The sequence below is a fragment of the Tauraco erythrolophus genome, chromosome 3 (assembly GCF_009769465.1).
Source record: "Tauraco erythrolophus isolate bTauEry1 chromosome 3, bTauEry1.pri, whole genome shotgun sequence".
NCBI lineage: Eukaryota > Metazoa > Chordata > Aves > Musophagiformes > Musophagidae > Tauraco > Tauraco erythrolophus.
In genome coordinates this window covers 9,371,684-9,390,595 of record NC_141467.1, presented here as the reverse complement: position 1 = coordinate 9,390,595, position 18,912 = coordinate 9,371,684, and the positions used below count along the sequence as shown (strand labels likewise).

The 18,912-nt window shown below is 42.3% G+C and overlaps 1 protein-coding gene across 1 annotated transcript in view; it reads right to left on the bottom strand.

The window, feature by feature from the left end:
* ATXN1 (ataxin 1) overlaps positions 1 to 12,122 on the bottom strand; it is a 159,970-nt gene extending 147,848 nt beyond the window's left edge. The window contains exon 1 of the mRNA XM_086608997.1: positions 12,000 to 12,122. The gene's annotated coding sequence lies outside the window, so the exon portion shown is untranslated. The remainder of the gene's footprint in view (positions 1 to 11,999) is intronic.
* Positions 12,123 to 18,912: the final 6,790 nt, after the last annotated feature.

Genomic DNA, 18,912 nt, shown 5'->3' with positions numbered 1-18,912 from the left:
CCTTGTGCCAGTACAAACCCTCACACTTTCCAGGTCAGTGTGAGAATGATGGTGAGCTAGATCCGGGAACAGATCCTGCTGAAAATTTTTTTTTTTTTTTTTTTTTAGGATTATTTTTGACTTGGATCCTTTCCCAGACCTGGCTCAGAGCACGACTACACAACGCTTATGTCAGCACAAGGAAGCCATCTAATGAGCACCCAAGCGGGGGGCAGGACTGCTGCCATCGCCATCCCAGCCACCTTAATGAGCTTGTAAAACAACGGCCTACGGACAGAGGGTTAAAAAGTCACACAGCTCCAGTTAACCGAGGAAAGCAGATGAAAAGAAAAAACCAACACACACACAGGTTACCGACTTGCTGCCAAAACACAGCGAGAGCACGGGGCTTTCCCTCGAGGAAAAAACACCCCGTGTTCAGCTCCACTGTAGCCTCAATGCAGAAGGGCTCCTGACACATGCCCAGGGAAAATCTTGCTCCTTACTAGTTCCTAAGCAGGATACACAGAAAAAAAAAAACACATCTTGTAAAACACTGGTACTTCAAAATGACCTATTCTCTTATCTTTTTGGCTAGGCATGCTCTCCCTGCCCTGCTCTGTCCCTGGAAAGACACCAAACAGCCCAGCCCTAACTCAAGGTGGATGTCTGAAAGCAAGAGAGAGGGCAAGGTGAAGGGGGAAAACAACTCTCCTTCCCCATGGACTATAGGTGCAAACCCACCACAAAAAAACAGCGTAACCCTAAACACACTCTACAATGCAGACAAAAACTCACGATTACTGCTTCTGGTGTTTATGCTGACCACTGCACCATTATTGCTCTGGTCGCAATCAGTGAACCTGTCATGAAAAGAAAGAATGCGCTGGGCTTGCTATCGATCCTTATAATTCCGGTCTGAGTACAATCATACCATCTTGAAATGTAGCCCAAAAGGGCACTGTTATTCCGGAATCGAGGTGCTTTTCAAAGATGAGTCAAAAGCAGTTCCACGCACTTAGATCTCTTCTTGAGGCTGCCGACAATTTTTCCTGGCTTTACAGCCACATTTTCTGATACTTAATGTATTTTCTTTCCCCTATTGCTGAAAGAGCCACACAAATAAAGAGAAATCTGACTATCCCAGGAAATTATGTAACCGACTATACACAGAGGGCTGTCAAATATGCACAAAGCAAACTAACTGAAATAATATGATTTTTTTCCCCCCTCTAATATCCTTCATTTATAGTCATTGTAGGTGTTAACGTGTAACAACAGTAAGTGGAACAATTTCATACAGCACTTTCCATATTGAGACAGCTATTCTACATCCCCCTGTGCAGCAGACAGTTTCTATAGCTCACTTTGTATTGTGGCAACAGAGCAAGACAACTCAAATTAAGCCCAGAGCGGAAACCATTCCCTAGAACCAGGGCTAACTAAAACCTGAACTAATGAGTGACCATGTCTAAAGCCAGACCAACTCCTCCTCCCCAGTAAAGTTCGAACATCACCAGTAGCTGGTAGGCAGAAGCATGTGCCTCTGACAGCACAACTCTTGCCTCCCAACAGAGGCAGCTAACAGCATGAGCAATACAGGGGGCCAACTTCTGCTTCAAACAAAACGTTGTTTCGGGAGGGCGCACATGCAGGAGAGCTCTGAGGCACTACAAGGGATGAGCTCTTGTTTGCAAAGCCTTGGAAAAATATTAGGTAAGAAGTTAAGTATGTACTGCTATTAGCACAAGGCTCGTGGGGATGAGCAGAGGCCTTGATTGACAGCACTGCTCCCCTCCCATTGCTCACCAGTGGGAAAGAAAAAACACTCTGCTGAAAAAAAAAAACACCATGAAACACACCCATCTCACACCATATCCAAACCAAACAATAAAAGACAAAGCATACATGCATGCCCAGCATTCACTATGGTTTATGTTCTTTTTGTCACTGATTACAACTCCCGTGACGTTAATAACGCAACAAGGCGCATAAGGAGGAGAAGGTCAGTGCATTCCATCAGTCATGACATGTCACAAACACTCAGAAGACAACACGACCCAATGGATTAAGTGTCATTAAGTATCAGTCATGGTACTACTGCATGCAAAACTGAACCCAAAAATACACATGAAAACACATATTGCAAGCGTGGCTAAAACAATAGTACCAAACAAAACATATGATACTAATTCAAGTGCTATGACAAATTGTCTGTTGCAGCTGGAAAAAAGGGAAACACGGCCCTGAAAAAGGATCATAACAACAGGTACCTAACAATTGTTAAGTGTTCATATTTAACACACCTTCTAGCATATTCATAAACCAGGCATTTCTGAAGGTAGAAAAAATATGAGAAAAGTTTAGTAAATTAAATGTAAATTAAAAAACATCAAAATCATAAGAAATTTGAGCTAAGAAATATGAAAATATTTGTGTGCGCATGTGTGTGAAATTTATTACAATTCCTACTTCAGGTGTCCTGGATCACACCTGTCTGTGTTTTTCAGACCTCACTTTGAGAAGTTTATTACTTTTTTCATGCCTGGTTTCAGAACGACTGCTGTCTCCTTCCCAGCGAAGTTCTGCCCTCCAATTCACACAACACATTCCCACCAACTCCAACCAGCTTAAGGCAAACAATGAATACAACAGAAAATCTGAGGTAGCTTGTTGCCTTAATATTCCATTTTTTCCAATGCACTACTAGGCTATTCATAATGAGTATGAAATGAATATGTTTTTTGAATTAACAATTAGGACAAACAAAGGCTCTAATATTTTACAAACCCATTTAATGCAAAATACTAGATATGTGTTGTAGGGCTCAATTTTTCAGACCTTTATTATCGAATTCTGACTTCTTTTCATTCTATCAGCACTCTCAACAGCTTATTAATGTAAAGCAGAGCCTTGCTAATTTGCAATAATATTTAGGATACCTACTCTAAATTAATGGAAGAAATCAATAAATTCATCAATCAACAAAAAGGAACAGAAAAGAAAAATGACAAAACACATTCTGTTCTATTACTGTGGCAATCCTAAATGGTTTTTTAATTATTCATACGAATATCTCTAATGCATTAGTAAATGTGATGTATAGCATATCTATTTTTTAAAAAAAAAAAAACAAAAAACAAACAGTCTCAGGTCCCAGTTCAGGAACACAGTTCCTTTGAGGAATACAAAGGAGGCATCTGAATATTTTTTTTTGTATTTGATTCTACGTACTCAAATGCTGTCCTGCTTTGGATCCAGAATACCACAAGACGACTTACTCCCCAGCAGTCTCTGCGGAGAGCAGACCCATGCAGCACATCATGCAACCTCTCACAGGCTGTAACAGACCACACGACACAACCACGGCACAGGAGCACCTCCCCATCACTCCTGCTATAGCCAACAAGCAAATTCCCAGAGCTGCAGCTTGAAAGGGGAGGCAGCCAATATCCCACATCTAGAGATCCCACCGAGAAAACGAGGATAAGACAATGAACTAGTGAATATCACTGGGAAAAGATGCCAGGGTTTAAATTCTGGGCATGCCTTGCCAAGCCACTTCTCCTTTTTCATCAACACGTAAAACTCCATGCACCTTCTGTACACAGCTCCCCAGGCCTCGCCATTCTGTCTTTCACAGTCACGTTCAGGTTGCCCACCCAGTAGCTACGTGCAAGTAGTAACTATCATTCTTGCCGCAGGAGAGACACCAGTAGCACAAAGCAAGCTGCAAAACCCATGAGTGAAATTCTGGGTAGAGGTGGAGTTTTTCAGACGATGATGGTGAGCTTCAGAAGGGAGTCTAAAGTGCACAGAGCTCCACAAATAGGTCCCTTTTCATGTCAGCTCCCTTTTCATGTCAGCAGGGCAGCACATAAAGGGTTAACAAACCACTAGTGCTTGTATTATTTATTACTCTCACTCCTCTCTTACTTAGAAACTGTGCCCTTAAGTCCTGGCATCTCTTCTCCATTTCCCTCACAATTTTGGGTCTTTTTCCTCCCAAGATTAACATCTTACTGGAAGTTTCCCCTTTCCCGTCCACTGCCCACATCCCAGTCTTTGTCCTAGCTCCCCACAACGCTCCGTGTCTGGATGGGCTCCACACTCACTCCAAATTTATTGCTCTCCTGCTTTTCCAAGCTCGCGAAGCAGGTTTTCACTCAGCTGGCCTCGCCTGCCAGGACAAGGAGCAGCACACGGAAGCTGGAAAGAAGAGCTCACAGGCACCAGCCACCAGGAGAGCAGGGCTTTGTCACTAGAAACCCAAGGTGGAAACGCACACCCCGTGTCTTATTTAGTTCAAAGCCGCAATGTTTCTGTCTGGAATGTCTGTTTGTATCACAAGTCACAAAGAAGCCATTAGTACCAATAATGTGTCATTATGGGGGCGTCAGCAGAGACTCTGCAGCTAAGGTTAATTTGAGATGCATAATTTAAAGCAGAACTAAAATCCCTCCATTTCACACTTTAATGACTGAATTCAAATCATTCTTTAAATTTGACACAGCGGCTCTTAAGGGGACACTTGCATTTTCCCTTTTCTATTTTTTTTTTGCCGATTTTTAAGTAAAATAGAAGCTTTCTATTGCAGAAGAAGAATGTACAGATCCTCCGTTTGCAATCGCTTTAACCTGTTTTCCCTCACGTTTCTTTTCAGCAGCTTAATTTTTCATACTTCAGACATTTCATTCTGACATGTCAGAATATGCCTGATACAGGCCACTTCTGCGATTTACAAAAAACCACAATAATACTCAGAGTTAAAAATTTCACTCATGGCAACCTCAGTGATTTTGCCAAGAACAGCTGACACCACCACTTATCTTAGACATACCACATCACTTAGGTAACAGTAGTATCTGCACAATTCTCTGTCCTTAGTATTTCTTCTCTCTACGTCCTGCTAAAATACAGAAGAGAGATAATCCTTGTTCTTCACATGGAAAACTGAGGCAAAGACAGAAGGATGTTGTGGTTCAACAAATGCTTCAAAAGCTGGTCCAAGTCTCCCAAATCTACTGATATTTTGTTTTGCCAGGCAACTTCCCTGAGCACAGCTGATAAAACACAGAAAATAATTAAGCAAAAAGCGATCACAACATAACGAAGCAGTATGATAGGGAGATCTCCATGCTGCTGAAGCAAAGATGCAACACCTCTCTGTTAAACACCTCCTGCCTTTTACTGTGGATTCTTCAATAAAGCTCATGTAATGTTACCAAAACACACAGAAACAGAAACGATTTGTGTCATCTGACACTCAACTCAAATTTGTTCTGAATTTTCAAGAAATCACAGTTCAAGCACACAGACATTCTTTGGAGAACTGCCCTCGAGGCTAAAAATGGCAATGGAATTGCACAAGGCGGGGTGGGGAAGGGGAAGAAAGTTCCAAGAAATCTTTGACTCATCCATTGTTATTTATCAGGTTTTTGAAGAATGGAATGCCGTCAAGCTAAAACTGACAGCACTATTTTCTGATGTTTAAGTGATGTCAATCCTTCACAAAGCCGCAAGTGCTGAGAAAATTTTTCTCTGTGAAATTCTAAGAATGACTCTTAAATTTTGTTAGTTTGGGGGGGAGAAAAAAAAGAGCTAAAAGAGGCACTTGAAATTGAACTCCTACGTAGGTGTGCTTTTGAATATTGAGAGTATTAGGCTTCACAGCTTTGTGCTATCTGTGACTCAGACTTGCTGCCACGGATGTCAGGAGACCTGGGACCTAACTGGAGCTCTGTAGAAACCTGCTGCTTTGAGATTTTTTTTTTTGTTTTACTATATAGTAAAAAACTCACCCTCAAAGACAGACAAAAAGCAGACCTTCACTCAGTACAGACCTGAATCTTTTTAGTCGATGGATTTTACTGTCTAGTTAGCTTTCACGTAGGAAAGCAAATTTTTCTGCTGTTTAGTTCTTAAGGTTTTCAAAACAACGTGATGTCAACTAAGTCCAACAGATGAAATGGCTTCAATACAGCTCTGAGAAAATAACACATCTACTCTGGCAGGCCAACACACTATTTTTAATTGTAGCTCATTAAAGATGCAGTAGAAGAAGAATTATATCCACTTCCAGCACTGCTCCATCAATGCGGTGAGATAATCACGCTGCCGTATCGTACATAAAGCAATATTTATGCACAGTGGTTTAGGTAATGTAATGGAAAGGCAGAAAGCAGTGATTCACTCCTTGTTCTATCTGTTGCTGCAACATGGCTTTTGCCTATCACAGGGCCCAAGCAGGCAAACAGAGTGATGATGTTTGTAAAACAGAGACCTGGGAAATGAAAAAAGACAAGTCTGTTGAAATGCTGAACAAGAGAAAAAAGAATCTGGATTGCAGATGAGAAGTACTTTACAGAGCAACGTACAAATGCTGGCCTCTGAGACCACTTAAACCAAATGCAGACTGAAACTGAAGTAGTTTAGTGAGTCAGCACAGTAAAAGGACACTAAAATTACATGCGAGAAAAGTGCGATCCTTGTTGTATAACACACTGTATTTTATTCCAAATTTACCAGAAAACAAATTAATTGTCTCCTTTGTGTTATGCCTCCTTCCTCTCCTTTTGGATTCAGCCTCTACCTTCCAGAAACAAACTGCGTGCAGGCTGACAAGCTGTGAACTCGGATGTCTAGGACTTTCATTTCCCTTTCACAAAAATTTCATTTCCAGACCATGACAACGTTAATAAACAATCGTTGGCATGAATGCTACTGACCATCTTCCAAATTACAATTACTTTCCCCTGGAAATATTTTTTTTTTTTTTTTAATGAATAGTTAAAACCGAAACTGCGGCGAATCGTTACAGGCTCTGACAATGCTAAGAGGCTCCCAGATTCTGCCATCCCAGAGGTTTCAGCCACCTACGGCTTGGTGCAGACTGGGACTTCAGCTTACCATCAGTCGAAGAAAGGCTTAGCCTCGTATCTGCCTCAAACATTTTTGAAACCATAGCCATTTTTAAACTTACAAAGCAATTTTCATGTTCATCTCATTCTTGCCTCATACTTTCACAAGAATGTTACTCTGTGAAAGCCACAACAATTGCTTGTTCAATGGAGACTGCCACTGTCTGAAGTGCTTTCTGAGATAGATTTGTACGGACAGACGTGGGTAGAAATGAATAATCCAAAAATATCCACAATAGATAATGAGCAAAGTCTAGAGAAAACAAAAAAAACCCAACACGTACTGCAAATACAGCCCAAATTGGAACAAATGCCTACAGTAGCAACAGCACAGGAAGAGTAAAATGTTATTGTACATTACTGGCACGCAGCCCGTAATTACAAAAAATACTGCAGTATTCCACAGTAACAGCGTAAAATATTATCATTTCAAACAAAGCAGCTGCAGCACCCTGCCCACAGCAGCCACGTCGCAGGGAGCCAGGAGAGGAGAGGATGGCCGGCTGCTGAAGGATTCCTCACCGCAGAGGACAGGCGGGCCGTGGGGTCCGTGAGCCCTCGGGACAATTAAGTCCGTCTGCTCACTGGCACGCACAACGCTCAAATCAATAGTGCTGGTTCATCGTTTGTAGAAATAACACCTATCACGTTCGGTTTCTACATGGATCATGAAAAAAGGCCAGCTAAGGAGCCACGTGTTTTCTCCAAACTTTATGCGCTTGCAGAACTAGCAACCAGAGGAAAAGAAATGCCGAACGCTGAACAGCGGGGTTAGCGGAGAAGGAAACGCTGTTCAAATCAAAGATTCTTATTTCTAACTCATGCCTGCTATACAGGCTGCAAACAGTAGATTCTCTGGATGAAACTGCAGAGCCTGAGCTTTGCCTCAGCTTGGCATCTCCCCACAGTTCAACAACTCTGAAGTTAAGTTCAAAATACACCACATCAGCTGTTTGGGGAGTATCTTTCAGAGATGTTCAAATCACCCGAAACTGTTTTTCATACTGCTAACCAGAAAGATGATGATGTTTTTAGGAGGGGGCAAGTTAACTGCCATACCTAAATACTTCCCAGTTCACCAGCACTTTTGTCTTTCCGATACCAGCTTTCCTCTGCCAAACACAAAGGTGACTGTAGTACATATATGTAATAGATATGCCATAAACTGCAGTAATATAAGCAGTAGATTGAAATACTGTATTTTTGTATCCTCATAAGCAATTCACTGGCTTATGGATTCAAAGGCCCACAGGGAGTGCTGCAAATACACGTAAAGTCTCTGGGTGCTGGATTTGACTCTCTGACGTATGTAACAGATGTGTAAAGTAACACATAGCCAGATGCCTCTCTAGTAAACGCACAGATAGAGACCGAAAAACCCTGAAAATGTTGTGTCCAAGGGCAAAGGAAAAGAGGAACAGTAAAAACAGAGTACTGTAACTAGAAAGGAAAGAAAAGTTTAGGCTTTATTAACTTCCTGTTTACAATGCTGTACTTTTTCATGTCTGTAATTCAGCTATGGTATCACGATATAGGGCTTTTTAGGAGATGGGGAGTTCAGCCACTGTGGCCTGGTTTGCTCCATGCCAGGCTGATCAGCTGTTTCTTGGTGTCTGTGAAACTCCAAAGTCCCACCTCCAGAGCCTCCACTGTGACTCCATAGACTTTCTTCCAGAAGGGAGGTCTAACTCAGAAGAAAAATTCCTCTGGAAAAATAAGCATATGGCTGTTAAACAGAGGAGAGGCCCCTCTCTGCTCCCTGAGTTGGTGCATCCTGGCCACTGTGGCTTGGAGAAAACGGCTGGTGTGCTTTCACAGTAATTTTCTAAGGCAGAGGAGGATGGTGGGTGAGAAAAAGGCAAGAATTCACTTAAAAGCCTCAATTTAAAACTTCTGGCTACTCCCATTTTATGGAGTAAGTTAAAACCACTTCCTACTAGAAACTGCTTGAACCACTGACTTCAGATCTGGATCCTGCCTTTTACAAAGCTGCTGGTGGGCTTGGATCCAAGGCTTTGGTTCAAGCTCTTATCTACCCCATACTAAAATGACTTATACCATACGTCCTTTATAATAAATAGCCTCACAGTAAGGAAGCACAGTATTGGCATGGTTCATATTTACATCACTCTTTTGAAAGCCAATGCACATGGTTTAAGGAAAGTGTTGGAAATATTACAGCTTTGGAATACTTTGCCTTATGTGGTTTACAGACAGCATAGTCAATGGCTGCATAAGCTTCACCCATTTTCATGTGACACGCGAAGCAGTGCAAGCCCCAGGTAATGCACACCAGTGCTGAGCAGAGCGGGCATAGCCACGTCCCACCACAACGGTGCCCTGGGCCATGCCACCACACTCCCCCAGCAGCAAAGGTCTCCATTCTCTGTCCCCACCATCTCTGCTTTACAAAGGCTCACACACACTATCAGAAACAAATGAACAATTCCATTATGTGCCTGGCAGCCGTGCACTTTCTTTCTGATTCACAATAGAGGTGCCCCATTGAAAAGATTCATATACAGGGGGAGGAAAAAAATTTAAAAATCTAAATGAGTCTCCAACAAGCACACATATTATCAAAGCCTCATTTCCATTTAACACAAGCTGCTTTGGGAACTAATGCAGCTGACTTGAGGGGAAAACACAAACAAACAAACAATCTCTTTTTTCCATTAGCTAGAGGGAAGAAAAAAAAAAAAAAAGAAAAAAAAATCAAACTAGTGCCATCTTTGTTGAAGAGCTTCACGAAACTAATGGTTTAGGAGAGCTGAGGAGCATGGATGGAGAACAATTTGTGACTGATCGCTGCCATCTGAACATGGCACGCTGACAGCTGAAAGAGGAGCAGAGAAAGGCAAAACAAAACAGGCATGTGTTTAATCCAGCCAGGCTCAGTCCCTCATATTCACTCCCAGTAAGAAACACAAGGCAGGAGAAAGTTGGCCTCTCTGTCTGCTCAGTTCAGCACCCACGTAACTCCCTGGCACACACTGCAGGACCTTCTCTGGGCACACAAAAGGGGCCACTATGTCTTCACGTGCTAAAAAAGTAACCAAGAAAGGGCAGGAGTACAGGTACAATTTAATAAATCTTAAAATGTGTCTCTCGCCACCAAAGAACGTCCCTTTCTCTAATACTCTGCCAATGAGTACTCCTGCACTCTCCGATATAAAGAAAACTAAATAACATTCAACAATTTTGTGACTGCAACAGAGAGCTGATCAAAAGATTATAAAGGCCACAGAGATGCTAGCAGATACCTTCCCCTGAACTTCAACACGCACCTCCTCAGAGAGCAACAAGGCAGCAGCTGTGAAAGGAAAATCATGCACGTTATCCTGGTCTGATGTCAATGAAAAAAAAGACAGGAATAAAAGCATTTTGATTTATGCTCGGCAGAGCTGAGGAGGAGCGCTTGCTACCAGAAGAGTGGGATGGAGAGAAAACAGAAGTGGGCCGAGAGCGATCACACGCGGGTCACTGTGGTGCACTTCTCCCTGTCTCACCAGTTTGGCCAGGACTATCATCCTACACTTGAAACATACCTCGCTCTAGAGAGCAAGGTATTTCCCCACCTGAGCCACAGAAACGGAGGGAGAGAGGGAAAGGTACGAACTGGAGCTCCTAAAGGTCATACCACACAAACTTCAAATAGATTTGCATTCATACCTCATTTCACAACTACAAAAATCACCTCAGACACCTACTGAAAGAATCTTGTATTCCTGCTTGGGCTCACAGTCCCTAATGCAAGACCTGCACGTAAAAAGGAGTTGTCTACACTGATGTGCAAAAGTTTCAAACTTTTTGGATAAATCAGTATAAACGCCTATGGGACTAGGACAATTTCCCAAGCAATGGATCTTGTCCACTGACCAGAAAGGAAATATTTAGCTCCCTGCAGTGAGCCTGTTGATTTCAAAAGAAACTTAATAGCTCAATTCCTACAAAGCAAATACAGAGCAATCGCCAGGGGCCGGTAAGCAACAAATGTCTGCAAATGCCACCAGCCAAAGAGTTTTGATATTCTGCACATTTGTGGGATTGCATCCCCTGCTTCTTCCATGTTATGTGGGTGCTTTTGATTCTGCAGATTTCTCACAGCAATTTTGTCTCCTTCAGCACACTTGTGGGGCAGAACAGAGTAAATAACTTCAAATTTCTATTTAAGAAAGAGGCTGGTGTTTTTTAGTTTTCATATATGCAGCATTTTCAGTGGTTAAAGGTTTTACAACTGTAATTTTTTTCTCTTTACTAGACAAAAAAGACTCCAAGGTCATTCTTTTCTAAAGAGAAATAAAAAAAAAAAAAAGACTAGAGGGAAAAGGTGAGCTTTTCCCTGCAACTCATGATTGCCTTTTATTAACTCAGGACAACACAATTCAACCTCAGTCAGGGAACTCTTAGTTCAGTTGCTATTCAAATATCCAAGGGCAATTTGCAACTCTAGTTATGAAAGGGGACATTACTTTCTTTATACTTTTAACTGTACTTGTTCAAAGACACACTGATGAAGCAATTAAGGCAGACATATTATTAAAGCTGGTGTAAAATTTACAGGGTCTGTTAAGAAGTTTGGTATTTCAATTAGGTGTTTAAACATAAAAATGAGAACTATGTATTTAATACAAAAACATCACTTAAGAATGCTGTAAAATCAGATTACTCACGACATTATCACCAACAGTAAGAGAATTGTATATGCATTTTTCTGGCTGTGCGTTGTATGTTCTTCAATAGCTTTCTTCTGCAGAGTTCACATACAATATAGATTCCAAACTTGGAAATATTTAGGCACATGCCTAATTTTCAGAGAGAATAGCCTCATTGATTTAAACAGGGTTTAACCCCTATAAATGTCAGAATGACTGCCTGTTTGCAGGATTGCACCCCATGGGCCCGATTTCCAAAAAGATAAGTACATTACATATTTTTGCTGCTGCTTCTAGATTTGACATTAAAGTTCTCTCTCTCCCTCTCCCTCTCCCATCTGTTTTTATTGCCTTTGATAGAAATACCATGACACTCTGAGGTAAATAGTGATTAATTTAATTACAAACTAACTGTAACTTACGACAAGACCCTCCAACCACTTACCTCAAATCGTTTGAGTGTTTCAAAACGCAATTGTAAATCTCCTTTTTTCCTCTCTCTCACAGGAGAAGTTGCAGCCTTTTTTTTCTGATGTTTTGCATTAAAACTCTTTCCCTGTGCTCCAGGATCTTAAACAAAAACAAAACAAGAAACACTCAGAATGAAAATATCATTTCGAGCGATTGGTGGGTGGTGAAGGGGAAATCCCTGACCTTTCTCCAATGTATATTTCATTATCTAAAGGAAGTGTGATAACTCCCCCCAGCAGAAGCAGCATGAACACTCTTTTGTGGGCTGTATTAAAAAAAAAAAAAAAGACCAAAAAAAAAAATCACTTTTAGACCACTCAAAAACATGTTACTTTTAAAATCTGCAAGATAGTGTGCAAAGTATTCATTTAAAGCACGATCCAATATATATCAGACTCCACAAATTTATGAAGGTGAAAAGGGAAGAAAGCCTAGAGATACAAACCAGAAGAAAAATCATTACGTAAAAGCATCAAACCGTTACACAGAAGAGCAATCATTGGTTTTATTATTATTTTATTATTATTACTACTACTGTTATTACCACTAGTAACATGTATGCGGCCAAATCCCTAAATCTTCACTGAGTTACTGGAGTATTTCTGTAGTAGTGGCGTGGGGAAAGTAGTAGCCGTGCTGGAGAGGCAACTGCAGCATTAGCACTACGAAACCCAGCCCAGCTGACGAGAGAGGAAGGAAGGGAGGAGGAGCGACGAAGCAAATGAGTAAGAGAAACTGTCACGTCTCTAATACAACCAATTGTGACATTCACCACCATCACCAAAAAAGGTCTGAACGGTCTTGAATTTTCAGTGAGCGCTGCTACCAGAACGCCTTCTCAGCACCTCCCTCTCCAGTACCTGCAGCGAGGCAGCCCAGAAGCCGGCTGGGTACGTACGCAAGCCTCCAAACCAGGCTCTGTCAGCAGGAAAATCCCCTGGCTATGAGAAGCAAGAGCTGCCAGCCAGTGCAGAGGTTGCTTCGCCTCCGAGAGCACAGACTTGCACTGGCACGGCCCCTCCGGATTACAGGCATCCCAGTTGTTTCTCTACAAACAATTTTTTAGGACCAACAACTATAGTCATTCTTGCTCTGTAAAAAGCCTGAAAGACAAACCATACCCAGGGCTACATCTGTGACTATCCCCATTGAAGCTAGCAAACTCTCACAACACGACAAAGAGGATCTGACCTTGCACGCATGAAGTCAGACCACTTTGGTTTTCTTCCTCAGCTAGGACAGACAGACGGCTCTGCAAAATTTTATTCCATGGCTTTTAATTGAGAAACGGAGACGTTATCCATAGCCTTCTGTGGCTCTATGTACTTCAGGAAATACAACTTTTCCAAAAGTAATCAGAAATTCAAAAAGTACAGCTTTCTACATCACAGTTTATTCCCACACATCCCCGTGGAGAAAATAACCCAAAATTCCAAGCAGACCAACACACGAATACGGGGGAGGTGGGCTTCCCTTAACACCTGCACAGAGGCTGCACCTACGTCACCACCTCCCAAAAGTGCTTACGGTACAAAACAACCCAAAATACTCCATCTAAATTACCCAGCTCCTCTACTCCACCGTGCTTGTTCTCACTTACGCGGTGTTGCTGCTTTCTTCAAGGAACCTGCACTCACTCACCGTGAGTAAAGGTTGCAACAGCCAAGCCTACAGACTTGCAGGAAGAGGACAAAGACCTCTAAAGCTGACACAGATCCAGGGAAGGCTGGAAGTTCAAAGTGAAACGAGGACACTGTCCATGACTCATGCCACCTAGAAATCATTCTTAATTTAAGAAAAAGTGTTAAAGGGATTATTTTACGGAGTGTCACCCTGCTGAATCAACTAAGTTCTGCCTCTCAGGTTTTTTTCCCCTGACTCAAACACAAGGCGGCCAGGGATTCTATTTTAAAATCAAAATTAGCATAATATTCTCCTGTTCTCACTTACATACTTACATTTTTAATGCTCTGTTTAAAGAGACAAATAACACTGTTTAAGGGACAGATTCCCAGCTATCCTCCAGGCTTTTTCAGGACCTATGGGCAAATAGAATAATAGAATGGTTAGGGTTGGAAGGGACCTCAAAGATCATCTAGTTCCAACCCCGCTTCCATGGACAGGGACACCCTCCACTACACCAGGTTGCTCAAAGCCTCATCCAACTTGGCCTTGAACGCTTCCAGGGACAGGGTATCCACAACTTCTCTGGGCAACCTGTTCCAGGGACTCACCACCCTCAATGTAGAAAATTTCTTCCTTGTATCTAATCAAAACCTATCCTCTTTCAGTGGCACTTACTGAAGGGCTGAAATGGCTGAGTGACACTTGAGCTTCTACAGTGCAGCTAAAGTATGAGAGTTTGACTCCCAGGACCCATTGTCACTTAATCACAATCTTCCCATGCCTCAGTTTCCCCTTCCTCTACAGCAAAGATAAAGGTATTCCTCCATGTCAGAGGGCTGATGCAAGCAACAGAACACTGACACTGATTTAGCGGATAATCTAGTAAAGTGGACAAAGTTATAGATCTCAACTCATGTGAGGATGAAACTTTACATCCACAGAAAAAGACCCTGTAAACCAGAATAAGGAGTGAGTCATCAGCACGTCCCTCAAACTGTTTTGCTGGATAGTCATTTCACTAGTACGACTCTCTCCTCCTGGGTGCTCCCAGCAAGCGCGGGGGAGACTGAATGGATTCACTGTAGTCACACAGCAGCTTTACAGCTGCTGAAAAAAGGCCTATTGTAGCCCTGCATTTTACTATCTTGAGTAGCATACATTAATTTGCTGTACAGCTTCCATTACCCATCTGATCCTTACAGAAACAGGAGCAGCAAATCAGGGTTTGCCAAATGAAAAGAGATTGAACAATGATGGAGGAAATTTTTTTTGTTTTCTAAGAAAAAAGGGTAACGATTTACACAGTAGAGGATGAAGCAATAAAAATTCAGTTAAATATTTTAAACTGGTTCTGCTCTCTTTTTTTTTTTTTTTTTCCTTTTTTGCTACACCATGATACTGTGAGCCAAATTTCACCATCAGAAAGGAGCAGGACACTTGCCATACGCACGTGTGCTCTTCCTGCAGTCACTGTTCGCTCACGGCTTGCGCCTCTGTGCGTTTACGGTATTTGCCCAGTAACTTGAATGGTATCCAAACCGACCGTGAACTCTTCATACAGAACGATCCAGTCACACGTACAAAGCCTCACTCAACAGTCGGATATGCTGGACTTTACAAAAATACATGCGAGTAGATCTGACAGCCCATTTCTAAATCTCTTGATTTTTCTCTATGGCATCTGGGCTTGAGTCAGGGAAGAAGGACAGTCCTGAATTAAGCACATTCCTCCCAGCATTCAACTACTCCACTCTCCCCCTTCTGGAGAAATTAATGCAGCTTCAAAGAAATTAAAGGAGTATTTTGTCAGTTCTTTCATTCTTCCCTGTCCACTAAACCAGGCGGTGCTTGGCTTCTCTAGCCCCCAGCAAAGCCAAATGAAGGCTCACTCTGAAGTACAAATCCCCTTCCCTCCTCCACACATGCAGCATTAACCCTGCCAGCTGCAAAGAAACCGAATTCAGCCAGCATCCTCTGAAAACAGCAGCATATCACACCTGCAGCGTGCTGTACTGCTCACCCCCAAGAATTAAATGGTGGTTGATCAGCACACAGCTCCGCAAAATGCAGTACCTCCCTCAAAAGCTAAGAGAAAGGACAAAAGTCACAGGGTCTTTTTCTCTGCCTTCTGGGCTGCAGGAATGCAACAGGTGCTGTGCTAGTCTGCACTCAGAAGGCAGAAACATTTTGCTTTTCTGTAAAAGCCAAGACAGACAACGCCCCTTGCTTTGGCAGCCTGGGACCTTAAGAAAACCTCATACGTCACGAGGGTAGCAGCCTGATAAAGCGCCACCAGTGGGACCTCGCTTTTCCCCCAGCCTTCCTTCATTTCACAGTGCTGCACCTCTTGAAAGGCCGAAGAACTGAACAGACTGAGCTGATTTTGCATTCTAGTCAACTTGTAAGTTCGCTGTGTTAGCATGACTTGACTCTGATCAAAACCCATGAAAAAAACACGGCAGTAGGAACAAAGAATCAAGTAAAGAACGAAATGAAACCCCAAGGCAAACTACAGACACAGACTCGGCTCATAGTCTTAATTTCAGGCAGGCTTGTCCATCTCAAAGTCTGGGCAACAGCCTCTCCCACCACCCCAAGGCAAGTGGTTCTGGGGTGGGGCTGGACAAAACGACCGTGGTGCTACCACGCGTGATGGGATGGAGCCACTGCCAGATCAGAGTAGATTGCTAGAGAGAGCCAAGGGATGAAGAGCTGAACGCCATCCACCCACTGTCTCACTGGCCGAGCTGGTCAGGACAGTAACACTCTTTCGTACAACTTCAATGTTTTGCCCATGAAAAGCAACAGGTGAGTGTGTGTCTCTGCTAAAAGGCACCTTCTAGTTTAGAAAGAGATGTTAAGAAAATGAAGTATGGCATGATTTGCAATGTTCAGATGCATTCTGGGTTCTTCAAAAGAAAGGTTCTAGAAAAAAGAAGAAATTTCACGTTCTTCGGGACAGGTAAGTCTGGTATTCTTCCCTATTACTTTCTGCTTTACTTACTCAGCTCACCTACCTTCTAGCTATATGAGGTTGGATTTTGAGACATACTTGTTTGTTGCTACATAGAAACGACTGAACAATTAATATTCTTTATACATTTACGTATTTCCAGTGCCACAGAGTACAGGACGCTTCAGCAGAAACCTGTGGTGACCTTTGTTGCAGGAAACTTTGGAGGCCTGACCATAAGCTTTTTTTAGAACAGAAATTTGACTAAGCCACAACCAGCTCGGCACCACTGTAGTTTGGTCTTACTTTCTGAGATCAGCAAGACTACGCCAGCAGCTTGGCCAGCAACTAAAACCTTCAGTGAGTCGGTTGGCTACAGAAGTCGGGAGGGGGGAAAGCTACACTCTCAATCAAGGAGAGACAGGACACTGAGAAAGATGAAGCTTTTGTGTAAGTCTACTCATCCAGACTTTTTTTTTTTTTTAAAAAAAGCCACCATACTACTGCTTCTGTCATCTCTACTTCTACTTCCATTTCTTCAGCACAAATCATAACATGACCACTTCAGCAAGTACTGGGTTTGGCAGTAGGCTCTTTGCACTGCCAGCTGTCAGATCCAGAAAGCAGGACTGTCACATCTGCCAGACTGGCTCTCACACCTACTCTCGTAGGGTAATATCATATATTTTTCCAAGTCATGCTAGCAGTATGACATTACATCTCACCATACTGTATGTTCCTTCTCTGCCTCAGGACACACATCAGAAAGACCCTACACACCTTTAAATAAAGGATGCCCAGGGAGGGTCTTATGATGACCTATAGCCTCAGTTCAGTGCAGTACCTGATCACCCCCTTTAATGTAAGGGTGCGAGCACTGTCTCCAGTGGCACACACTCCTCTCAGCAAGTCAAATACAAACTGCTAGACATGGGTCATTACCAGTTACGCATCTAACGTGCACTTGGCATTGTATAAGCTCCTTAAAGAAGATATGATCCTTTTTTCGGTAGAAGATTTCTTCTTTCTAACTTCTCAAAACAGCCTTCCTTCTCTGAAGCCTACTCACACCAACCTTCCCCTTTCAGTAGTAACTACAAAGAAAAGGGAAGAAAGAACATTAAGAAAGAAAAATTGTGAAATATGTTTTACTAACTGGCACAATTACAAGACCAGATCGCTGAAATACGCCTTTCTTTCCATCCCTTTATCCCACAAGGTCTCTGTAGGGCGTGGCTACCTTACTGCTTTCATTCAGATCAGGCATGTAGCTTTTAAAGCAAGTCTCCAGATAATCCATCCTGCCTGGTCTTTTGGTTGCATTGTGGGGTGGTCCTGGAGCACACAAACTGAATGCCTCTTGGGAGGAACTAAACTAGAAGCATAATGCTCCCTAGATCATGTGGTTAGCAGCACCACGCTGCTCCAAAGTAAAAGCAACCCTGGCATGTGCATGGTGTGAACCTCAGGATCCCAGCACCAAGTTTTCACTACACAGATACTCTCCAGTTGGTCCACACTACTTGCTAATGTAGGCATAATAATGAAAATCAAATATTCTGCTGTCATTCATCTTTATGCCACCAAATAAGATTATATTATTATATTCTACTGTAACACTGCGACAGTAGAATAGTGACAGCAGCCAGAGCATCCTCAATGAACAATGTAGAGAATAGAAGAGAGAACAGATCAAAGCAGTTTCAGCTACAATAACTAACCTAATTTCTGTAGTTTTACGAGTTCTTCTACTCTTCAAAACATTTTCTCTTCATCTTGCACCAAAACATAAAGAATGGTTATGGAAGGGAAAAAGTAAACCACAGTGGATAAAAGACAGAAGAAAAGTACTACCTTTCCCCCACTAAACTCCATGAAAAATAATACAGTTTAGGCATTAGTTGTAAAAACAGCCAGCAGAAAATTTTAGGCAGTAGTGCTTTTTTAAGGTGACTGTGTTGTCATCTGAGCTTTTGTCAAAATATCCTCTGGTATTTTTTCCTCACAGTGGATCTTATGTTCTCTTTCCGAATGTCTTCAAAAAGACCTTGAAAATCTTGAAATTTCTCATAATTAATTCAAGTAATAGGACAGTCATTGCACTTTCTTTCAGTGCAGGAAAACGAAGAATCCTATGACACGACATCTAACTTTCTCTGTCACCTTTTGCCATCTATTCGGAGGTACCTACTAAGCCTATGGAGGTTTGTAGGCCACTGGATAGAAGCCACCACATTTGTTGCAAGTATTATCAGGAAGGAGAGAAGGTTCTTTTCTTCATAAACTGTTTGTCCCTAGCAGTAACAAA